The sequence below is a fragment of the Hemitrygon akajei genome, chromosome 32 (genome assembly GCF_048418815.1).
Source record: "Hemitrygon akajei chromosome 32, sHemAka1.3, whole genome shotgun sequence".
NCBI lineage: Eukaryota > Metazoa > Chordata > Chondrichthyes > Myliobatiformes > Dasyatidae > Hemitrygon > Hemitrygon akajei.
Genome location: NC_133155.1, coordinates 2,182,951 through 2,209,007, shown reverse-complemented (window position 1 = coordinate 2,209,007; position 26,057 = coordinate 2,182,951). Strand labels below are relative to the sequence as shown.

The 26,057-nt window shown below is 41.8% G+C and overlaps 1 long non-coding RNA gene across 1 annotated transcript; it reads right to left on the bottom strand.

Annotated features, from left to right (window-relative positions):
• Positions 1-353: 353 nt before the first annotated feature.
• LOC140719705 (uncharacterized) lies at positions 354-23,790 on the bottom strand. Its single transcript, XR_012096979.1, has 2 exons — positions 23,676-23,790; positions 354-504 (listed from the first exon to the last, which is right to left on the bottom strand). It is a non-coding gene; the product is annotated as an uncharacterized lncRNA (long non-coding RNA).
• Positions 23,791-26,057: the final 2,267 nt, after the last annotated feature.

Here is a 26,057-nt window from a genome sequence, read left to right as displayed (position 1 = left end):
GAGTTTGAGCAATAGTGTTTTTGATGTCCTCTTAACACTCTTAGCTTTAAGAGTTACATATTTTAAAATGGAAACTAGAAAGTTGATAACGGATTGTTGTATGTGAAGATATTTAAAATCATTATTTATTTACACTGCTTAAGTCATCTGGTGCTGGGTAATTGGAAGTTCTGGATTGTGAATTATAACCCAAATCCTTAACACTGAATAACCAGGATGAAATTACTGCAACTAGTTATGTTTTATTGAAGCTTTTTGCTGAAGCTGTATTCTCATAATGAAAAGGAAAAATGTGTAAGTTCATGTAACTGTTTTGGAGTGTGGATTGCATTGGATGAAAACCAGTAACTTACCGGATTGCTTCTGTCAGCACGGTTTAGGAAATGGCTGTGGTTTCTAGTTTCTCATTGATCAATTTCTGGCCCTTTGTTCACAGAAGAATTGCCAAGCCTCCAGGTTTGTAGTGCTCTCCACAGGCATTAAGGATTCCTGCCACAAGCAATACTAGGGAAAAAAATCAAAAGAGCATTTTCAAAGAGTGTTCTGAATCCTTTCTGGATTTTTCCTGCTGTGCTTCTATGTATTTTCTATGAGGAAGTTGTAATAATTTGTCTTCTTAAAGAGCTGCTGCCGTACAAGGAATCCGACAATGTAGATGCAGCAACAAAGAAGAACCAGCAGTTTTCAGTCAGTGGCGACTTGTTTACCTCCTCTGCCTAATTAAGTAACCACTGAGTCTATGCTCAACGTCTTCTGCTGCTGTAGCCCATCCATTTCAAAATTTGATATATTGTGCATTCAGAGATGTTCTTCTGCAAACCATTGGTTGTTTGAGTTACTGTTACCTTTCTGTCAATTGAACCAGTCTAACCATTCTCCTCTAACCTCTCTCATTAATGAAGTGTTGTCACCCACAAAACTGCCACTCACTGGATGTTTTGTTTTGTTTCCCACACCAATCTTTGTAAATTCTAGAGACTGTTGTGTGTGAAAATCCCAGGAGATCAGCAGTTCCTGAGATACTCAAACCCCACCCCCCCATCTGACACTGACAATCATTCCACAGTCAAAGTCACTTAGAGCACATTTCTTTCCTATTCTGATGTTTGGTCTGAACAACAACTGAATCTCTTGACCATGTCTTCATGCTCTTATGCATTGAGTTGCTGCCACATGATTGGTTGATTAGATCTTTGCATTAATGTACAGGTGTACCTAATAAAGTGACCACTGTGTGCATGTCCAGATATGGAGTAAGCCTGGCTGTGATGGTCTTTCACTGCAGGACTCCCTCCTACTGTCAAATCATGAAGTTGCAAACTTGAAGCTTTGGGGGTGGTTTGCACTCCGCGCACTGCTAATGGAGGGTGTGAATGTTTTGGGTGGTGCATAGTGTACCAATCTAGTGAGCTGCTTTCATTATGCAGATTGAGCTGAACTTGATTAGCTAAGTGGAGATCATTCTGGCTCTTGTCTGATATTTTACAGATTGTAGAAATCCTTTGTGAAGTCAAGGTATGTAATGCTGAAGAATACCCACTCAGTATACTGCTTTTCTAGTCATTCCATCGGTGCCTTTGATCCAGTTCAGTTTCTGATTAAAGGTAGTTTATCTTGGTTGGTTCAGTAATGGGTATCATTATAGGCTAACTAGTGAGGTTAGACTCTTTTCATTGGAGATGGTCATTGCCTTGCAATTATTAGCACAATTGTTACTTATTACTAGTCACCCCATTTCTAATTCCTTCCACATTTTATCATCTGTGAACATGGATTCATTATCTGATCAGTGTACATCCCACTCTCATTGGCAACCACTGTCTTTTAATATTACCTTTTATCAGATTCATATTTTTTTACAAGCATGTATTTTTCACACTCACTGGCAGAAAGCAGTATAGCAGCTAAACTAATGGTTTAATCACCTTTCTCATTTTTCATTGGGTATTAGCACATAACCCACATGATATAATTGTTTAAATATATAGGCCTGTTAATTTACTTATATCTGTCTAAGGAATTTCTTTTACCTTATCTATAAAAGTGATGGATTTTTTAGAAGCACTATCTTTATTCTTTTGTCTTACACTCCTTAGATCACTTCCCAGCTCTTCATTTAGTTTGCTTATTATGTATATGTTTGTACTCAAAAATAAACTGAAATCCTAGAGTTAAGACTGGTTGCCATTTCTGACTCCCAGAAGAGCCCTAAGGATCAGAAATTAGGCAGAGATCCAACACCTATGATGGAGCAATGATGAAACTATCACAATTCATCCAGCCCAAGATGCAGCAGTGTGGAAATCCATTACTGATTCTCCAACATGAAGCTGACTGCACCACAGCAAGGAGTAGAGGCTGCTTCCATCACCGTCCTCCTGATACTGGATGGTTTTAGCAGTTCTCCAGGCGGCTGCAGCTTCGGACATTCAGGCTGCAGGAGACCTGCTTCCCCACAGTAATAGCAGCAGCCTTAATTCCAAGCCTTGGACCTCTCATCGACAGACAGCCTCATGGGACTGATCTACATGGGCTCGACAGAGTCTTAAGCAAGAGACAGGCTGATCGTGGTCTGAGTTCAGGGGTTGGAACTGCAATGGATTGAGGCTGGGCTTGTTCTGGCCGTCCTTGGCCTCATAATATAGTCCCTTTTACAATCTGCCAGAATATTGTCAAGGCAGATGGACTGGTTGATGAGAACCCTTAAGTCCCCTGTTGGCCCTCCCAAGGCAAGGGCATCCTTCATTTTGCCCCAGGGTTCATGGTGGAATAGAGTGGCCAAGGCCTCCCTGTTCCAACCACTCTCTTGGGCCAAGGTCTGAAATTCAATTGAATAGTCGGCTGCTGACCATCACCCTGTCAAATCTTCATCAGATTGTCTGAGGTTCAGCTGGCTCCATCATCTTCTTTTGTGTCAGTACAATCAGAATTTGGGGAGTTGTTTCCTGGATTCTCATTAGCTTCAATTTTCTAACCCAGCCTTAATAGACCCTTAACTCTCCTCTGGAATTCAGATCTTCTGGTAATCAGTGGTGAGTGCGTGGAATGGCTGCCAGCAACGGTAGTGAAAGTGGATATGAGAGGTCTTTTAAGAGACTTTTAGATAGGTACATGGAGCTTAGTAAAATAGAGGGCTTATAGGTAAGCCTAGTAATTTCTAAGGTAGGGACATATTCGGCACAACTTCATGGGCCAAAGGGCCTGTATTGTGCTGTAGGTTTTCTATGTTCTTACCCAAGAATGTATTGACAGAGATGTTCTTGGCAGAGCCAAATTTTACAACACTCTTTGGGTACTGAGAAGTAAGCGTGATGAAAAGTCCTTGATGAGTATGGCTTGCATCAAATGCTGAAGTACCCATGGCTTGGATTGAGACTCATTATCAAACTGAATGGAGAACTGAGTACAAAACAAATGCTAGACAATATTACCAGTATGGCTTATGATTGAGTGCTCAGGCTCCATTCAGGTGCTCTTTAAATATTCAATTCCTGGCACCCAAAACACGATTGCCAATTAGCAGGACTGTCCTGAACTGTTCAAGAGGCTGTGCCAGCTAGCCATACTCCAGAGAATTTAGAATCTAAATATGAGAAGCTGGTGTGGTTGGGAGCATCTTATAACAGGACCCCATCCCCTATGGCTGACTCCAATGACCACCGCTGTTCAGAGAGCCGATGATGATAATTGTGGATGAGAGCTGGTCCCAAGATGTCTCTTTACAGCACCCCTCCTTGGGTCCAAATCCTTCCCAGACCATGAGGTATTGCCAAACACCCCAAACAGTACGTGAGTCCACAAGTCTTCGCACCTTGAAGACCTGTTCACCATCGATAAACCTGGGCAGCAGTGAGGCTGATGGTGGTGGGGCTAAGGGGTTGATGCAGACAGGTTTTAATTTAGAGATGTGGAAGGTGGGATTTATCTCTTGAGGAACTGCAAGGTGTAAGCTACCAGGTATATTTTTCTCAGCACTTTGAAGGGACCAATGAACTTGGATGCTAACTTTCTTGACTCCACCAGGAGAGGCAAATTATGAGAGGACAACAGACCTCTTGCCCAGGCTACAAAGTAGGTCCCTGTCTTCTTCTTCAGTTTGCTTTGGTCTCTGCCTTCTGGATAGAGGTCAGCAAAATCTCTCTTGCCCTAATCCATTTTTGCTTGTAACTTTGGATGAGAACTTTGGCCTCCTGTTCTGGAAAGAGACTTGGAGGATAACCACACTGACACTCAAATGGTAACATCCCAGGCGCCGAATGCTGTAAAGTATTGTGGGTGACCTCTGCCCACAGCAAATGGTTGTACCATTCGTCAGGCTTTTCTGAGGCCAAGCAACTTAGGGTATGTTCTAAATCTTGGTTGGTCCACTCTATCTGGCCATTGGACTGCTACTAAAACCCAGAGGAAGGACTTGCTGTTGCCTCAATATGCTCATAAAATGCCCTTCAGAAATGTGATGTGAATTGTGGACCACAATCCGAGACAATGTCCTCTGGGAATCTATAGCTCCTGAAGACCTGGTCAGGACAATCTCAGCTATCTCAACACAGATGGTATCTTCTCCAGGGCAATGGACTTGCAGGCTTTCAAAAAGCGATCAACAATTACCATGATGACAGTCTACCCCTTGGATGGTGGAAGACCCATGACAAAGTCCATGGAGACATGCGCCCATGGTCTTTTTGGAACAGGTAGGGGTTGGAGGAGCCCTTGAGGGTTCCTTGTTCTGAGAGCACACCTTGCCTGCTATTTCATCATTCCAAGCTACCAATATCTTTTCGTGATAAACTCGATCTCGGGGTGAGCAGTCATTTTGATGAATGTCCTCAATGCTGTACCCGGGGCTAGAAGGAACTTGGGATGAACAGCCAACCCAGAGGACCATTCTTAGGAATCTCCTCTTGCACTTGGTCCTCCTTGTGAACAAGAGCATCGATTGCCCAGTGAATTGGCACTACCATCTGGTCTGGGCCAAAATGGTGGTAGGCTGCTCCTATCATTCTGGTTCATTAAACTGATGGTACAGGGCAGCTGGTTTCTGGTTCTTTTACCCCAGTCAATAGGTCAGGATGAAATTAAAGAACAAAGACCACCTGGAATTCAGCCCTTTGGCTTCATCAGTATAAGCCAGGTTCTTGTGGTCTGTTCAATTGGTCCCCTCTAGGCAGTGACACCATTCCTGCAAAGCTAACATAATTGCAAGAAGTTCCTGATTCCTGATATTACAGTTCCTCTCTGCCAGGGATAGCAGCCTGGAGAAAGTGCACATGGGTGCAGTTTACAGTCCGAAGGGGACTGTTGAAACAACACTGCACCCATTCTGATGTCTGAGACATCCACCTCCATGATGAAGGGAAAGTCTGGATTAGGCGAAACCAAGATGGGAGCTAATCAGCCTGGAGAAAGTGCACATGGGTGCAGTTTACAGTCCGAAGGGGACTGTTGAAACAACACTGCACCCATTCTGATGTCTGAGACATCCACCTCCATGATGAAGGGCAAGTCTGGATTAGGCGAAACCAAGATGGGAGCTAATGTGAACTGTTGTTTAAGCTCTGCAAAAGCAGCCTTCACTTCGGTAGTCCAGACAAAAGGACCTGAGGATTTCTTAGTTAGCATTGTCAGCAGAACTGCCACTGAGCTGAAGGTCCTGATGAACATTTGGAAGAAATTTTCAAACACCAGGAATCATTCGACTTGTTTGATACTGGATGGTGGTGGTCAGTCTCTGACTGCCTGGGTCTTGGTAGGATCCATCCTGAGATTGCCATTGGAGATGATGAAACCCAAAAATGAAACAATCATCATGTGAAATTTGGACCTCCCCAACTTGACATAAAGTCCATGGTATAGAAATGACTTTAAAATAGCCCTGACATGAGTGATGTTCTCCTCCATGGACTTTAAGAAGAGTAAGATATCATCCAAGTAGATGAAGGCATACTTATAGAGAGCATCCTGGAGAATGTCATTTATAAAGGCCTGGAAAGCTGCTGGAATGTTTACAAGGCTGAAGGGCATAACCAGGTACTCATAGTGTACCATTGATGTATCGAATGCAGTTCTCCACCCATCACCCTCTCTGATAGGGACCAAACTGTACACACACCTTAAGACTAGCTCAGTGAATACGCTTGCCCCTTGGAGAATCTCAAAGGCAGTATCTGTGAGCAGAAGGGGGTAACAATTCTTGACTGTCATGTGGTTAATCCTCTATAATCAATACGTGGCCACAGGCTCCCACTTCTTTTGGATGAAGAAGAAGCCTGTGCCAGCTGGTGAGGTGGAGGGCAGAATGAATCCAAAAGCCTCCTTTATATATTCTTCCATTGTGCTTCTCTCTGGACCTGAGGGCACATATAATAGACCATGTGGAGGTCAAGCACCAGGAGGAAGATCTATAGCACAGTTGTAAGGCTGGTGTCACAGCCTTTTTCCCTTGCTGAAGACCTCTTCATAGTCCTTGTATTTTGAAGAAAATTCAACCAGTTTGGGTGTTGCAAGTTCCTCTGAACCCTCCTTCAAGGACGACTCCTGAAGCTTCTTACCTCTGAGTCTCCTCCCTAGGGTCACTATCCTCAGGCAATGGCAACAATGTGTTACAGGTGGTCCTTGCACCCTGGGAACAGGATCCAAGGGTCTGCGTTTGGGAGTCTTCCCTTCAGTCGGGACCCGGTGGCCTGGATCGCTTAGGCTTGAGATTATCCCGCACTGAAGTCTGTTCCCTTGCTGGTCGTTGTTCTCGGGAGTGTCTAGAGATTGGAACACCATGTTGCAAGCATACCTTCTTACACTGACTGGACCAAGCAATGATTCTCCCCTCCCTCCAGTCCATGGATGGGTTATGCTGGGATAGCCAAGGCTACCTGAGGATCAGGGATATGAGTGGAGAGTCAATAATGTAGAAACTAATGACTTCCACGTGATCTCTATACTCATCTGCAAAACCACAACTGGTTGCTGCACCTGCCTGGAACCTATCAGGTGGCAGTTGTGAGCGTGGAATGGCTCAACTCTCACAGTGGTATGTTGAACCAACTGGGGTTCCTGAGTCCAGAATGTTGCCCACTGCCCCAGAGTCTACAAAAGCCTTCACTGGGCTCAAGGGTTTACCCCAAGTGAACTCTGCATTCAGCACAAACCGGAATCCATGGGATTAGGAGTAGAGGCTGCTTCCATCACTGTCCTCCTGATACTGGATGGTTTTAGCAGTTCTCCAGGCGGCTGCAGCTTCGGACATTCAGGCTGCAGGAGACCTGCTTCCCCACAGTAACAGCAGCAGCCTTAATTCCAAGCCTTGGACCTCTCATCGACAGACAGCCTCGTGTGACTGATCTACATGGGCTCGACAGAGTCTTAAGCAAGAGACAGGCTGATCGTGGTCTCTCAGGGGTTGAAACTGCAATGGATTGAGGCTGGGCTTGTTCTGGCCGTCCTTGGCCTCATAATATAGTCCCTTTTACAATCCGCCAGAATATTGTCAAGGCAGATGGACTGGTTGATGAGAACCCTTAAGTCCCCTGTTGGCCCTCCCAAGGCAAGGGCATCCTTCATTTTGCCCCAGGGTTCATGGTGGAATAGAGTGGCCAAGGCCTCCCTGTTCCAACCATTCTCTTGGGCCAAGGTCCGAAATAATCGGCCACTGACCATCACCCCTGTCAAATCTTCATCAGATTGTCTGAGGTTCAGCTGGCTCCAGTGGGTGATGATACACCATCCCCATAGTGGCCATTAATTCCTCCGAATCTGAATAAATCTCTAAGCTATGTTCCCAGGTATCCCAGCATCAACCAGCTACTGCCACCCTCATATTCATATATATACGCACGCACGCACGCACACACACACCTGACAAAGTGAAGAAGATGCAATGCAGAGGTATCATTACAAATCAAATGATGTTTATCATCCTATAGTTAATTTTCTATATTTTTCCCTACAAATACTGTATATATTTGGGATTTTTGCATTAGTTAAGTAGGAATTGGATCTCAAGTCTTTCAGGAGCGCTCTTGACAAAAACTTTATTCCAGTGACAACATCTCAAACTGACATGCAAGGCTCGGACGGAGACATCTCTGCATTGCTGGACTCATTCTGGGTGGTATTAAATTGAAGTCTTGTCAACTCTTGACACATCATAAGCGCCTGTAAGGAACTTTACGTCCTTGCATCCGACTTCAAGAGTGGGATGCAAGCAATGCATTGATTTGTAGCTGTAAGTGTGACTGAAAATCAGTACCTCAATAGCAAAACAATGGGATGGCTTGCTTTATTGTGGATTCTTTCAAGACCTCACAACTTAACAAATCCTTTTACAGTGATGAATTCTTAAAATGTCTTTTTAATCTAATCCAGCAAGAAAGAGAGAGATAGGTTCAGAGCTAATGGGAAATCAATTGTCCTTGTTATAATCACATTGTTGTTAAAAATCTATTTCCAGTTCTTTGTACATTTAATGTGAATAAATAACATTATTATTTTGATTCCTAAAGGTTCATCATATTATTTACCACTGCTTCTACATTCAGGAATATACAGCTTACACAGTTATTGTTAAATATTTTGGTTTTGATGATGAAAACTCTCCATGGCGCTTTTAAGAAATTTAAAAGTGGATGAATCTCCGGGTCCTGACCGGATATTCCCCAGGACCTTGAGGGAAGTTTGTGTAGAGATAGCAGGAGCTCTGACGGAGATCTTTCAGATGTCATTAGAAACGGGGATTGTGCCGGAGGATTGGCATATTGCTCATGTGGTTCCATTGTTTAAAAAGGGTTCTAGAAGTAAGCCTGGCAATTATAGACCTGTCAGTTTGACATCAGTGGTGGGTAAATTAATGGAAAGTATTCTTAGAGATAGTATTTATAATTATCTGGATAGACAGGATCTGATTAGGAGTAGCCAGCATGGATTTGTGCGTGGAAGGTCATGTTTGACAAACCTTATTGAATTTTTTGAAGTAGTTACGAGGAATGTTGACGAGGGTAAGGCAGTGGATGTAGTCTATATGGACTTCAGCAAGGCCTTTGACAAAGTTCCACATGGAAGGTTAGTTAAGAAGGTTCCGTCGTTAGGTATTAATGCTGGAGTAATAAAATGGATTCAACAGTGGCTAGATGGGAGATGCCAGAGAGTAGTGGTGGATAATTGTTTATCGGGATGGAGGCCAGTGACTAGCGGGGTGCCTCAGGGATCTGTTTTGGGCCCAATGTTGTTTGTAATATACATAAATGATCTGGATGATGGGGTGGTAAATTGGATTAGTAAGTATGCTGATGATACTAAGGTAGGAGGTGTTGTGGATAATGAGGTGGGTTTTCAAAGCTTGCAGGGAGATTTATGCCGGTTAGAAGAATGGGCTGAACGTTGGCAGATGGAGTTTAATGCTGAGAAGTGTGAGGTTCTACATTTTGGCAGGAATAATCCAAATAGAACATACAGGGTAAATGGTAGGGCATTGAGGAATGCAGTGGAACAGAGAGATCTAGGAATAACAGTGCATAGTTCCCTGAAGGTGGAGTCTCATGTAGATAGGGTGGTGAAGAAGGCTTTTGGAACGCTGGCCTTTATAAATCAGAGCATTGAGTACAGAAGTTGGGATGTAATGTTAAAATTGTACAAGGCATTGGTAAGGCCAAATTTGGAATATTGTGTACAGTTCTGGTCACCGAATTATAGGAAAGATATCAATAAATTAGAGAGAGTGCAGAGACGATTTACTAGGATGTTACCTGGGTTTCAGCACTTAAGTTACAGAGAAAGGTTGAACAAGTTAGGTCTCTATTCATTGGAGCGTAGAAGGTTGAGGGGGGATTTGATCGAGGTATTTAAAATGTTGAGAGGGATAGATAGAGTTGACGTGAATAGGCTGTTTCCATTGAGAGTAGGGGAGATTCAAACGAGAGGACATGATTTGAGAGTTAGGGGGCAAAAGTTTAAGGGAAACACGAGGGGGTATTTCTTTACTCAGAGAGTGATAGCTGTGTGGAATGAGCTTCCTGTAGAAGTAGTAGAGGCCAGTTCAGTTGTGTCATTTAAGGTAAAATTAGATAGGTATATGGACAGGAAAGGAGTGGAGGGTTATGGGCTGAGTGCGGGTAGGTGGGACTAGGTGAGATTAAGAGTTCGGCACGGACTAGGAGGGCCGGAATGGCCTGTTTCCGTGCTGTGATTGTTATATGGTTATATGTTATATTATTGAAATTGGCAATGAGTTTCTCTTTGCTGAGCAGATATCCATTCCATCTTTTTTTAATGTGCCTTTCATTTCAAGCCCTGAACTTTTTAGATGGTTTGATGCAGTGTGTGTCATGGCCAAGACACTCAGCAGAAATCAGTTTTCTGATTGATCCAGGTTGAATTGATGCTTTTGGCAGTCACCATTTATTGACCTATTTGTTGAAATTCCACATTATGAAGCTATGCGTGATGCATCATGTATAATGTGACTTCAGAAAATTGACATTCAGCCAGTACTGTAACCCATGGAGTACAATTTAGGGAGAAATCAGAGCTATCTATAATGAAACTTTCCACTGACTTCAGTAGCCTTGTGATGTCTTTTAAAAAGTCCCAAGTTGCAGCAAGAGTTTCATTCAAAAAAACTGTTGATTTTACACCACGAATGGAAAGAAACCAACAACTAGAATACCGTCCACCTTCTTATTCTAATCCTGCTCGCTTCCTTTCCAGAAATGATGAAGGGTCTCAGCACGAAATGTCAACTGCTGAGCCCCTCCAGTATTTTGTGTGTGTTCTTCTAGAACAGGGGTTCCCAACCTGGGGTCTATGGACCATCGGTTAATGGTAGGAGTCCATGACATAAAAAGGGTTGAAAATCTCTGCACGAGAATAAAATTATAGGCTTTGAGGAGCAACATACTGTAGGAAAAGGAGGTAACGGGCTGAGTAAGTTTAGGATTCAAGGTTTGGACAGGTCATGGCACAAACACCAAGTCTGGGCATTACAGAGCAGATTTAGTGGAACACAGAGATTTCCGAGAGTTGTAGTTCTGGGAGAGTTGGGGAGACAGCATGGCTTCGGAGGAATTTGAAAATAATGGCAAAGGGTGTTATTACAGACTAAGACCCATTTCAGGCTAGCAAGTTTGGGGTGGAAAGGACTTGCTTAAACTGCAAGGAAGAAGACAACTGATAGGAGGCTCATTCACCACCCAGGCCATGCTCTTTTCTCTCTGCCGCCATCAGGTAGAAGGTACAGGTGCCTCAGGACTCGCATCACCAGGTTCAAGAACAATTACTACCTCTCAACCATCAGGCTCTTGAACATAAATCCATTCATTTAAATACTCTTTTACCTTGTTATTGCATGCTCATTATTTATTGCTATTTATGTATTATCAGCATTTGCAGAGTTTGGTTTCAGTTTACAGATCCTGTTCACAGTTTCTGTTCTATAGATTTGCTAAGTATGCCTGAAGAAAAAGAATCTCAGGATTGTATGTGGTGACGTGTATGTACTCTGATAATAAACTTTACTTTGAACTTAAACATTAGGAGAGAACTGAAATAACATAAGACATGGAAGCAGAATTAGCCCATTCAGCCCATAAAGACTGCTCCATCATTCCATCATGGCTGATTTATTATCCCTTTCAACCTCATTATCCTGCCTTCTCTTCGTGACCTTTTTGACACCCTGATTAATCAAGAGTATATTGACCTTCACTTTAAATACACCCAATCACTTTGCCTCCACAGACATCTGTGGCAATGAATTTCACTGATTCACCACCCTCTGGCTAAAAAAAATTCTTCCTCATCTCTGTTCTAATCTAAAAGTACATACCTCTATTCTGAGACCGTGTCATCTAGTCATAGACTCCCCCTCTACAGAAAACATATTCTCCACATTCACAGCCTTTCAATATTCAAGAAGTTTCAATGAAATCTCCCCTTATTCTCTTAAACTCGAGCAAGTACAGGCCCAGAGCCTTCAAATGCTCCACATATGTTAACCCTTTCATTGCTGGGATATTTTCCATCAACCTCCTCTGGACTCTCTACTATAGCTTCCTTGCTTCCTCTTTAGGGCATTCAGAGCTGAAATTGAAGTTTAAATTTTGTTTTTAGTTTTCATGGTTCAAATATGTTAATTTAATATCAGAGGATGTATACAGTATACCAAATGAAATTTTTACTCTTCACAGAGACATCCACAAAACAAGAAACCCCAAAGAATGAAATATAGTAATATCAAAACCCTAAACCCCCCTCCCCTCCCATGCACAAGCAGCAGCAGAAGCAACAGCCCTCCCCTCACCCTGCACCATGCAAGCAATAGCAAAGGTCCCGAGTCCATCTAAAAACTACAGTTGATAACCCAGAACTTTGGTATCTCAGGCTCTCTCTCACCAACGAGGGAGAAAGAGATCATCACTCCTGCAACAGGGAGAGCAGGACACCAGCAGCTCACTGTTCCGCTGTTCATATCTTCCGCATTGCTTCTCTGAGCTCCCTGACTCAGGGACCGACCAATAGGCTCACTTCCATCATACAGCTTCTGCTTCATGAATAAAATACACATCTGCTCAAAATATCTCAACCACAAACAGCATGTATTAAAATGCTTGTTTTCTAAACTCCACTTGCCATTGTTTGTTGTCAAAGACAGTAAACTACTTTCACTTTTTATTAAATATGTGTTAAATCACAATCAATAAAGAGCAAGGTGATAACAAAACCTCTCCATTTTACACTGAATGATTTTCAAAACAAGTTAGTCTGTGCAAACCTTTCAATCATTTATAAATAGTAGTTAAACTTTGAAAGAAAAGAAACCTTTTTCTCCAGGCATTTCATGGGCCTCTAAAGGTAATGAAGTACTTTCTAAAGTGTGGTCACCATTGTAAAGTCAGAAACATGACAACCAACCTGCGCACAGCAAGCTCCCACAAACAGAAATGGATCGATAAAGTGATTTGAACTTTGAATTTTTGAGCTTTGAACATTAAATGCCTCAGCAATTACACTATTAGCAGTCAATGTTTTGGGCCAAGACACTTCATCAGGACAATGAAGGGTCTCAGCTCGAAGCATTGACTGTATATTCATTTCAATACATGCTGCCTGACCTGCTGAGTTCCTCCAACATTTTGTGTTGAGTTGCTCTGGATTTCTAGCATCAGCAGAATCTCATGTTTACATCACTAGCTGATGGTTTCAGAAAATGAGATCTCACTATCTACACACACCCTGCAGTAAATGCATTGTAGGTGCAAGGCTTCCTCATCGCATGCAGTATGGGCAGTAAAGTGAAGCAGCTAAATCCCTGACTGAGCTCCAGAGATCCAGGATCAATTCTGACCTTGGGTGCAGTAATTGCCCATTCTATGATACTGTGGCGACCCACTTTCTGCACAGGCGAACCAGCTCACAAATAGCCAGCGCGCGGGGGGAGACTTTGGTAATGCACTTCTGACGTCATTTCCGCCTGGAGAGGGTGGGCACTAGGGATTAAATGCCAGCGCCGTAAAGTTTGAATAAACTAGTCTCGAAACGACTTACCGACTTCGTGTCGTTATTTCAGTGCTGTGTGTAGCACATCGCTACAATACTGTGATTTCCTTCAGATTCTTCAGCTTTCTCCAGCATCCCAACAACATAGGGCTCACTGGGTTAACTGGCCTCCGTCCATTGTCCCTGGAGTGTAGATGCATGGAAACATCTGGTGTTGTGAGGAGAACGTGGGAGGATAAAGTGTCCGGAATATTGTATTCGTGCGTTGATCTTTAATCATTGATATAACTGCTGTGTTTCTCTGTGGCTCTAAGCTGTACAGCCGAACCATTCAGAAACAGCACCCATTTCCTGAGGTGCCAGCTGGAGAACAAGAGAAGCTTGAGGACACACAGGACTAGTGTGTTTCCATTCTATCAAATTGACTGGCAGAATATGTTTGAGAAGTTGAAAGACTCTCACTTGTTTCTATGTTTTTCTTGATCTTCCCTCCCCTTTTTCCTACTGCACAGCAAGTCAGCTTGTAATGTGTTTCTACAATCATTTGCAAATGCGCAACTTAATACTACTTCTTGTTCTTAATTTAATTAGATGAATTTCAAACCCAAGACATAACCATATTCTATAAAGTTGATTTTAATGCAGATTTTAAAGAAAAATGTGTTCTGATAATTTAAATTAAAAGTCAAAATAGATCAGAAATATTCCTGATGGATAAGTTGGCAATAACTTCTCTTAGCTTCAATTAATATAATCATTTCTAATTAATGTAATCTGCAATTTAATTAATACACTCCTTCTAACAATGCAAAGTTGCTTTAAAATGAGTGCAATCAACCCATAATTTTATGTCATCATACCTTTAAATGAATAGAATTAGGTTTCTAAATTAATATAATGAAGACTAAATTGCAATGCAAGTGGAGCGAGAATAGGGAGAAGATTGGCAAATGAATCCAGTCACAGGCTAGATTTACTAGATGCGGTGCTACACAATTTACTGGTCTATCAAGCAAACAATGGCATTAAATTGGGATTGTCTGTTTTGTGAGAGATTATCTTCCCCCCTTGTGATTTAAAAGCTGCTGATTCGGTTACTGTATTTTGCTGATATGTTGGTGGTTGGGCTTGTGTGGTGAGGGGGTACGTTGGATTTCAGAGCAGTAGGTACTCTTGCATTGTCAGAAGTGCAAGTTCAAGCAGATGTTCACTCTCAGAATCAGCATTTAATATCATCAGCATGTGTCAGGAAAATAGTTGTCTTTACAGCGATAGTACAATGCAATGCATAACAATATAAATAACTGTGAATTACAGCAAGTATATGTATTTTTAAATAGTTAAATTAAATGAGTAGTATAAAAATAGAAATAAAAAGTAGTGAGGTAGTGCTCATCGGTTCAATGTCCATTCAGAAATCGTTTGGCAGAGAGGGAGAAGCTGTTCCTGAATCGTTGAGTGTGTGCCCTCAGGCTCCTGTATCTCCTTCCTGATGGTAGCGATGAGAAGAGGGCATGCCCTGGGTGATGGGGGTCCTTAATGCTGGATGCTGCCTTTTTGAGGAATCACACCTTGAAGATGTCCTGGATGTTGGGGAGGCTAGTGCTCATAATAGAGCTGACTAAGCTTACAACACTCTACAGCTTATTTCAATCCCATACGATAGCCCCCACTCCCCACCACCCCCCATATCAGACAATGATACCAGCCAGTTAAAATGCTCTCCACAGTACAACTGTAGAAATTTGTGAGTGCTTTTGGTGACATACCAAATCTCCTCAAACTCTTAATAAAATATAACCACTGTCATGCCTTCTTTGTAGCTGTAACCGGGTTCCAGGTTAGATCTTCAGAACTAGATCTTCACCCAGGAGCTTGAAATTGCTCACTTTTATTTATGAGAGTTGACCTGATAGAGGTGTACAAGATCATGAGAGACATCGATCGTGTGGATAGTCAGAGGCTTTATCCCCAGGGCTGAAATGGCTAACACCAGAGGGCATAGTTTTAAAATGCTTGGAAGTAGGTGCAGAGGAGATGTCAGAGGTAAGTTTTTTTACGCAGAGTGGTGAGTGCATGGAATGAGCTGCCAGCGGCAGTGGTGGAGGTGGAAATGATAGGGTCTTTTAAGAGACTGCTGGATAGCTACATAGAGCTTAGAAAAATAGAGGGCTGTGCGTAAGCCTACATAATTCTAAGGTAAGGACATGTTCAGCACAGCTTTGTGGGCTATGTTTCTATGTTCTATTCTACATTGAGTGAAATACATCCTTAAATTTTTTGGGGGGGGAGGTAAGTGAATTTGAGTGTTGTAGAAAATCCAAATATATTGTAATAAGGAGTTGGCCCTGCATTTTCATGGAGCAGTGATTGTGGGGGATCTATTTCAATAGTTCAGTGAACAGTTACGATCACAAATCAGGAAGATCTCAAAGTTACCCATTAGTCTGAATGAGTTTCCAGACCTTAACCAGTACAATGCCTTTTCATACTGTGGCAGAAGTGTGTTGTATGATGCCACTCACCCATAATATCAGATTATTTTCTAAAGAGGGAAAAAGTTCAAAGTTCAGGGGTGCAAAGGGACTTGTGAGTCCTTGTGTAGAATTCCCTAAAGGTTAACTTGCAGGTTGAGTCTGTGGTGAGGAAAGCAAGTGCAATGTTAGCATTCATTTCGAGAGGACTAGAATATAAAAGCAAGGATGTAATGCTGAGGCTTTCTAAGGCATTGGGCAGATCACACTTGAGGTATTGTGAGAAGTTTTTGGCACCTTATCTAGGAAAAGATGTGCTGGGCATGGAGAGGGTCCAAAGGAAGTTCATGAGAATGATCCCAGGAATGAATGGGTTAACATATATTTGATGGCTCTGGGCCAGTACTTGCTGGAGTGCAGAAGAATGAGAGGGATCTCATTGTAACCTTTCAAATGTTGAAAGATCAGGATAAAATGGAAATGGAGAGGATGTTTCTTATAGTTCGTGTGTCTGGAACCAGAGGGACATCCATTTAGAACAGCGATTAGGAGGAATTTCTTTAGCCAGAGGCTGGTGAAGCTATGGAATCCATGCCCACAATTGGCAGTAGAGGCCACGTCATTGGGTGTATTTCAGGGAGAGACTGATGAATTTTTGATTAATTAGGGTGTGAAAGGTTACAGGAGAAGGCAGGAGAATGGAATCGAGAGGGAAATTGATCAGCCATGATGAAATGGTGAAGTAGACTCAATGAGCCAAATGGCCTAATTCTGCTCATATGCCTTATGGTCTAAGTTGTACAAGTATATATATATATATATATATATATAAATAAATAAATAAACTGATAGCCCTCAGTAGTGTATGCATAGATTGTGGAATATCCATGGTTTTGGCTTCTTAAGATTGTTATAGCTGGTGGTGGGTAATGGGCATAAACTCCCACTACCTATTAAATGCTTCTAATGGCGTGCAATACAAATAGCCTTTGAAAACCAAGCCCAGTTTCTGGACTTTACGTGTAGCTTAACTACTAAGCCCAGCAGAACCATTTCTACTGACAGGAGAAGGGGCAAAGGGGGGCTACAGGCACCTCAAAACCTCAAGTCGCTTCAGGCAAATGGGCCTTGTTAGCCATGGATGGCAGCTCATCTAGAAGAAGGAAAACTCTGACCTCAAACCTCAACTGCCTTGTGGGTATACCCACTCATGGGGAACACTTCAGGAGTAAACCCGAGGGAAACATCTGGAGCTGGAATTCCCAAGGCAGTCCTATGTTGAGTTCAACACTGATTGGCAACTCCTGCGATGCTGCTGGTGGCAAACTGTATTGATTTCTGCTGTTCCTTTGGGTTTATCCGATGCATAGAGAGGGGGAGTTTGCTACATGGGCAACAGATTGGTCTCTATATTGTACCGTCCTGGCTTGTGAATCCAGACAGCTGGGACTCAACGTCCATGGTCGACCCTGACCGTTGGAGGGCTCAGATTGTGGAATCAGTTCAATGCTGAGGTGACTGACGTTATCCATGCTAGTTCAGGAGTTTGATAGGTGTAGGGTAATAAACGCTCGTGAACCTGGTGCCATTGGACCCAAGGCTCCTCTACCTCCTTGCCCAATGGCTTAGCAAGAAGAGAATATGGCTTGGATATTGGGGGTCCTTGATGATGGATGCAATTAAGTTTTTAATTGTACCTCTACATACATGTGGTTGTACATATCACTTACAGAATCTGTGACCCTTATAATTTTATATAATTCGATATAAAAATTGGCTTCCAATGATTCAGCCTATCTGGTCTCTCCATATAACTCAAGCCCTCTAGTCCCAGTAACTTCTTTGTGAATCCTTTCTGGACCCTTTCCAGCTTAATGACATCCTTCCTATAGCAAGTCAGTCAGACCTACGGTACAATCAAAAAAACTAAAATATTTCCACAAATACTATTAATACACCGTCAATCAGGAATTTGAAATATGAGATTGATAGGCTCCTGTTAGCTAAAATATTAAAGGAAAACAGATTAAGGGTGGTAATGCAGGTAAGTTGTAAACCAGGCAATCCCTCATTTTAAGATGAATAGGTTTGAGAGTGTGATGATATTTAGTGTAGCCAATCTGGAGTCCTAAACTTAGGCCAAGCTCTGGAGACCCATAGTTGTAAGTTACTATAAGTACCCTCACTTTAGAGAGATTATAATATTTCCAAATATAAATTGTTATGTACCCGTGACACGTGACAGTGGTACCCTTGTCACGTGACTGGTGCTGAAGCTATACTGGACTTGAGGTAATGGCCTTGTGATGGTGGAGTGATGTCATTTTCCCGCCAGTAGAGGCCATGTGACAAGTGTTTTTTTTTTGTTTTGTTTGTTTTTTTTTAACAGGGTATAAAAGAAGGACCCCTCCCTGTGAGGAGGGGCAGTTCGTGGCTGGATTTGCCATGTTGACTTCATGCCACTGCGTGATTTAATATCATGACGCAGTGTGGTTGAAAGATGAAGTTTTATTTGATGCCTAAAGTTTAAAAGGTCATTGCCAGCAGTTTCTTTATAATACTGCTAGTTGAGAATCAGTGGAGAGTGAAGATCGGAGTTCAGGAGTTAAAAGATCGAGGAGAGTCGATTTCGACGGTGAAACAGGTTCAACCTTGTTTGATCCTGATTTGGAAGGAATTCGTTGACTGTGCCCGTGTTAATCCCTGTGAATAGCAGAAAGGATTGGGAACAGTTTTGTAAAGGAAAGGTCAGTGCCTTTAAGCCGTTTCATTTCATCTTCCTAAATTCTTCATGGGGAAAGTAGTTCGACTGGGAATTGCAGCAAGACGATGTGAAAGAGAATTTAAGTTGTCTTAAAAAGTCTCTCCCTTAAATGGACTGTAAGCATTTTGAACTTTCGCAACATCGCTTTAAGAACTGTTTAAGCTTCATTGCTTTAAGAACTGTTTAAGCTGCCGCATAGCAGCTGATTTCCGGTTACGTTAGTGATTTGTTTAGATAGATAGATAGATACTTTATTCATCCCCATGGGGAAATTCAACTTTTTTTCCAATGTCCCATACACTTGTTGTAGCAAAACTAATTACATACAATACTTAACTCAGTAAAAAAAATATGATATGCATCTAAATCACTATCTCAAAAAGCATTAATAATAGCTTTTAAAAAGTTCTTAAGTCCTGGCGGTTGAATTGTAAAACCTAATGGCATTGGGGAGTATTGACCTCTTCATCCTGTCTGAGGAGCATTGCATCGATAGTAACCTGTCGCTGAAACTGCTTCTTTTACTTTTGGGGAGTTTGTTTTCAGTGTTTAATAAACGTGTTATTTATTATAAAAACCCATGTCTCACTCATATATTTATTGTTGCTTGAATCCATAACAAAATCAAAGACTAATTTATTTTAAAAACTTAGTCCATCTCGTGAAAGAGTTTATCTGTCAATAATCAATATTCCGAGCGATGTGTTCTGAAGGAGTTTACCCATCAATATTTCGAGTGATGTATTCTGAAGGAGTTTACTTGTCAATAATCAATATTTCAAATGATGTGTTCTGAAGAAGTTTAGTGGTTTAGGGATACATAGGAGTGAAGTGTTAGATTGATCTTAAAGTAGGATAATAAGTCAACACAACATTGTGGGCAGAAGGGCCTGTACTGTGCTATAATGTTTTATGTTCCATGTTCAGGGGAGTGTTGTATGTGAGTCAGAATGGCAGACAAATCTAGCACAGTTTGGTTTAATCAGTCTTGGCATGTTATAGCTAAGCGGCATTTACACTAGCAGACATAAAGAACACAATTACAGACACACAAAGAACATGTAGTTAAGAGAGTTCAGAGCACATGAAATTATACCGCAGCAATGACTTGTGATATTCAAGTAGACAGACTTGGAGAGGAAATCTTTAGAATTGTATACCTTGGTATACAGTTCCACGGCACTATGATAGCATAGTGGTTAGCATGCTGCTATTACAGTTCGGAGAATGGGAGTTCGGAGTTCAATCCCAGCATCCTCTGAGTCCTCTCTGTGGAATTTGTAGGATTCCTCCAGCTGTTCTGGTCTCCTCCTCCAGTCCAAAGATGCACTGGTTGCTAGGTTAATTGGTCATTGTAAATTGTCCATAATTGGGCTAGGGTGAAATCAGGGGTTGCTGGGTGGCACAGATTGAAGGACCTGAAAGGCCTATTCCATGCTGTATCTCTAAATAAATTAATAAATAAACATGTAAAAAGCTGCACAGTGATTGATAGCACTCGAGTGAAGTCACCTCAAAATATTTCACTACTTTGCACAGTTTTGTTGTGTTGTGTGGGAGAAAGGCCACAGAGACGAGAGTGGTTGTCCCTGATCTCTGTACATTGATTTCTGTCAGAATGAGAGCTTGAAGAAAGTGAATGGAACCCATGACCAGGAGGAGTTGTTGAAGGGAGCAAGACTTAATTTGAAAACAAAATTGGACAAGGGAGAAAGGAATAGATGGAAACACTCACATGGAACATAAAACCTTCTGAACCAAAGAACCCATTTTTCTTCTGCATGGTGGTACATTTTAAGTTACATTTCGATGAAATACCAATATGAAATTAAAAGTGATGTATCACTCTGACAGCCATGCAAAATCATTTTAGCAAGGGTCCATAAAGCGTGATGAAATATTAAATGCTCATATTTCCTGAGCATGCTAGCTATCACAGTAAAATCCCAATAGAAATTAGGCTGCCTGCTTTAAATTCACTTCCCTCACAAACACATAACGTCTTGGAAAGAAAAAGCCCATTGTTGGGAAATTTAAATTAAATTTTCAAATTGCTTTTAACTTAAAGGACTGAAACTGAGAAATAAAATCAGAGGGAAAAATAAAAGAAATGAAAGCTTATACTGTTTGGCTCCAGTAAGAAATTATCAGGAGGGCTCAGGTTTGATTCACTCGAAGAAATTTGACCTGACTCTTTATGGGAGGATTCTATTGTTCTAATATCTGCGTATTGGACTGGAAACCCAACCAGGTAAGACCCATATATCTCTTCCCTTCCTTTAGATCTACCAAGGGTATTGGTCTCCCCAACCCCAAGCCCAGTTCTTGGTCCTTGACCTTCCTGTAGAGCCCAAGCTTTCACCACAACAACTTCCTGCAGTGAGCCCACCCGTGAAAGGCCAGGCCAACATTACACGGTACAGAACTACTCAGCACACCCGAACCAGTGCATCCCAATTCCTAAGTTGCCTTCATCTGCACAAACGTTGGTACTGAGGCTGTCTACAAGAAGGATCAGAGCTGTTTCTATTTCCTGAGGAGACTGAGGTCCTTTAACATCTGCCGGAAGATGCTGAGGATGTTCTACGAGGCTGTGGTGGCCAGTGCTATCATGTTTGCTGTTGTGTGCTGGGGCAGCAGGCTGAGGGTAGCAGACACCAACAGAATCAACAAACTCATTCGTAAGGCCAGTGATGTTGTGGGGTTGGAACTGGACTCTCTGACAGTGGTGTCTGAAAAGAGGATGCTGTCCAAGTTGCATGCCATCTTGGACAATAACTCCCATCCACTCCATAATGTACTGGTTAGGCACAGGAATACATTCAGCCAGAGACTTATTCCACCGAGATGCAACACCGAGCGTCCATAGGAAGTCATTCCTGCCTGTGACCATCAAACTTTACAACTCCTCCCTCGGAGTGTCAGACACCCTGAGCCAATAGGCTGGTCCTGGACTTATTTCCACTTGGCATGATTAACTTATTATTATTTAATTATTTATGGTTTTATATTGCTATATTTCTACACTATTCTTGTTTGGTGCGACTAACAAAACCCAATTTCCCTCAGGATCAATAAAGTATGTCTGTCTGTCTGTCTGTCTGTCTGTTTCTCTGCCAGTGAAGCTAAGGGCTTGGAAACAGTTTTGACAATGTAAAATTATGCATGGTGCAAAGAATTATGAAATCAATGCTGTCAAATTGAACTAAGATATGAATATTCAGCTTCATCACAAGAGGCTGGAGACACTAAAGGACTTTCTGCTGTTCCTATGCAACTAACCAAAAATCTTCTGGGTATGTAATGGTTAGCTAATCGCCTCCTGTTGTTTTGCTCCCATATCACAATTAAAGTTTCATTCTGACTGGCTGCATCACAGTCTGGTATGGGGGGGGGGGGGGTGGCTACTGCACAAGATTGAAATAAGTTGCAGAAACATGTAAAATTAGGCATCTCTATCATGGGTACCACCCTCTGTAGTGTCCAAGACATCTTCAAGGAATGGTGCCTTAGGAGAGCAGCGTCCATCAGTAAGGCTCTCCACCTCCAGGACATGCCCTCTTCACACTGGTACCATCGGGAAGGAGGTACAGAAGCCTGAAGACACACATTCAGTGATTCAAGAACAGCTTCTTCTCCTCTACCATCCAATTTCTTAATGGAAATTGAATCCATGAACACTACCTCACTACTTTTTTATTTCTGTTATTTTGCACTACTTATTTTAACTTAACTACTTAATATACATAAATACACTTAATGCAACTCCATTTTTTTTCTCTATATATGTTTTTCATGTATTGCGTTGTACTGCTGCCATAAAGTTAACAAATTTCATGACATATGCTGGTGATTTAAAATCTGATTCCGATTCCAATAGATTATTTGGTTTTTGCCTGTTTGTTCATTAAGTCCCATGTCATATGACATGAGCAATCATGATCTTTCTATGACCATAACTGCTCTTGGTAAATTTTTCTACAGATGTGGTTTGCCATTGCCTTCCTCTGGGCAGTGTCTTTACAAGATGGGTGACCCCAGCCGTTATCAATATTCTTCAGTGACTGTCTGCCTGGCATCAGTGGTCACATAACCAGGACTTGTGATCTATACCAGCTGTTCATACAACCACCCACCACCTGCTCCCATGGCTTCATGTGATCCTGCTCAGTGGGATGGCACAGTAAATGGGTGCTAAACCTTGCCCAAGGGTGACCTGCAGGCTAGCGGAGGGAAGAAGTGCCTTACACCACTTTTGGCACAGACACATCTCCAGCCTACCTGTAAGCAAATTCACAGATTCGAGCCCCACTTTGGAAATGCGTCCAAATCTATGTACAAATAATAGAAGGGAAAACCAACAAGTCTGTAGAGGCTGAAATTCTGATATTGAAGTAAGACTATTAAAGAGTCTTTGAATAGTTTTAGGCAGAAGGAGATAGATCCTTGAGAGGAAAGAGGTAAAATTTTACTGTGGCGTAAAGATTTGAGATTACAGTCAGACTACTTGTTATCTCATTGAATAGTAGAGCAGGTTTAAGGGACTCAGATGCCTCCACTGTTGCTTACTTATAGGTTCATATTTCTGTCTCCTATCTAAGATCACAGACAAGGTAAGTGGGAAGTCCTCACTGAATGTATTTAACATATTGATCCAATACTTCTAAAATCAGATTTCTCATGTGATATTTCCAACAGAGCATCCATATAGTACCAGTCCACTTGGGACTTCTACTCTTGATTGTTTAGTTGTATACAATGCCTATAAAAAATATTCATCCCCCCTTTGAAGATTTTCATGTTTTTTTTATAACATTGAATCATATTCAATTTAATTTGGCTTTTTTGACACTGATCAACAGAAAAAGATGTCAAAATGAAAACGAATTTCTACAAATTGGTCTAAATTTGTAACAATTGTTAACCACAAAATAATTGATTGCATAACTACTCACCCCCTTCAATTCAGATTTAGTAGATGCACCTTTGACAGCAGTTACAGCCTTGAGTCTGTGTGGATAAGTCTGTATCAGCTATCAGCTTTGCACATCCGGACACTGCAATTTATCCCCATTCTTTTTTACAAAACTGTTCAAGCTCTGTCAGATTGCATAGGGATCATGAGTGAACAGTCCTTTTCAAGTTCAGCCACAAATTCTCAATTGGATTGAAGCTTGGACTCTGACTTGGCCACGTCAGAACATTAACTTTGTTTTTTTTAAGCCTTTCCAGTGTAGCTCTGGTTTTATGCTTGGGGTCATTTTCTTGCTGGAAAACACATCTTCTCCCAAGTCACAGTTATCTTGCAGATTGCATCAGGTTTTTCTCCAAGATTTCCCTGTATTTTACTGCATTCATTTTACCCTGTACGTTCATAAACCTTCCAGGGCTTGCTGCAGTGAAGCATCCCCACAGCATGATGCAGCTACCAGCGTGCTTCACTTATTCCAAGTTCTGTGTGAGTAATTGTGCTCAGTCTTTATGAGAACCATCATCCATCATTTTCTCAGCTAAGCTCTGCTATAGTGATGTTTTATATGCCAAATTCAATTCGGGCATAATATTGTGACAAGGAAGGAGAGTTCCACTTGTTAAGCTTGACTTGCATTTATCATATGCGCTTGGTAACTCTTGGCTCTGCTTCCACTTCACGTCCCCTGGCAACCAAAGATCACTGATGTTGGCTCTGTTTTTGGATGATGAGGATAAAATGTAAGCTCATCAACAGAAGGTGCTCCACTCTGAGTCACTTAACAGATCGTGACAGGCTACCCTGGACCTTTGTCAATGCAAAATGCAGCGATTTGCTTGACCAAAGTGAAAAGCTTTGGGCAAATAATTAGCAGCTTCCAAGCAAAATCTGCATGTCATTTGTTTTGAGTTTCTTCATTTTTCAAATTTTCCTTTGTTTTCATAAGAATTTCTATTTATACACACAGAGAACTGCTTTGAAATTCAATAGTGGATTTGACTGAATCAGCTACCGACTCTCTGTTGTGTTGGCTTCATTTGATGCATGCAGACCTGAAATTTGACAGGGCTTCACTCTGGCTGAGACATTTATGTGAAACATTTCAATAAAGAATACCATCTGTTTGAAGATATTCTACATTAGCATTACAAGACAGGAACAGGCCATTCAACCTAATCTCTCACTGTACATCCTAATCCTTTACATATATCCTAATTTCATGTACTTGCATCATTAATTCCCATTTCTTTCCTATTAAATGTTGACCAGGCATCTATTTCAGTAATTAATCAAAACCAGTCAAATATCGAAAGGCCTAGATAGACTGGATGTGGAGACGATATTTCCTATGGTGGAGAAGTCTAGGACCATAGGGCACAGCCTCTGAATACAAGGATATCCCTTTAGAATAGAAATGTGGAGGAATTTCTTCAGCCAGAGGGTGGTAAATCTGTGTAATTCATTGCCATAAATGGCTGTGGAGGCCAAGTCATTGGGTATATTTAAAGCAGAGGTTGATAGGTACTTGGCATCAAAGATTATGTGGAAAAGGCAGGAGAATGGGCTTAAGAGGTATAATAAATCAGCCATGATGGAATGCCACAGTAAACTCGATAAGCCAACTGGCCTATTTCTGCTCCTATGTCTTATCGTCTTACAGTAAATAGTTTCTGTAATATAAGACCTTTTTCTGTTCTTTCCACGGGATCCTCCTGCATGTCGGTGAGATTTTTAACTCCTCAGCAATAACGTGCATCATTTCTGCAGCTTGCCCAGCGGGGGGCGCCACTGAAGCAACGAGTTAACTACTGGATATTATATTGCCACTGAAATGAAACCATTTTCCCAGCTCTGATTCCACTCCTGTGGCCCTTGCTGACCTCCAAACCAAAGGTGAATTCCCAAAAAAAGGTTCAAGAGGTGATTACCCTTTTAAGTAGCACAGTTGCTGTGATGAGTAGCAGTTCCTCTTGAGAGCCTCATTTTCTTTCCTGATAAGGCTAACAAGATATAAGTACACCAGAGGAGATACAATAGTCTGCCTGATGAGAATTAACATAATCTATGTGACCTTTTTGCGTTCTGTGCATTGGTGGATCATACACACATGAATCTAGGACCAAAGGGCACAACCTCAGAATACAAGGATGTCCCTTTAAAACAGCGATAAGGAGGAATTACTTTAGCCGGGGGTGGTAAGTCTGTGCAACTCATTGCCACAGACAGCTGTGGATGTCAAATCATTGGGTATATTTAAAAGGAAGGTTGATAGGTTCTTGATTGGTAAGGGCTTCAAAGGTTATGGGGAGAAGGCAAGAGAATGGGGTTTGAGAAGAATAATAAACCAGCCATGTTGGAATGATGG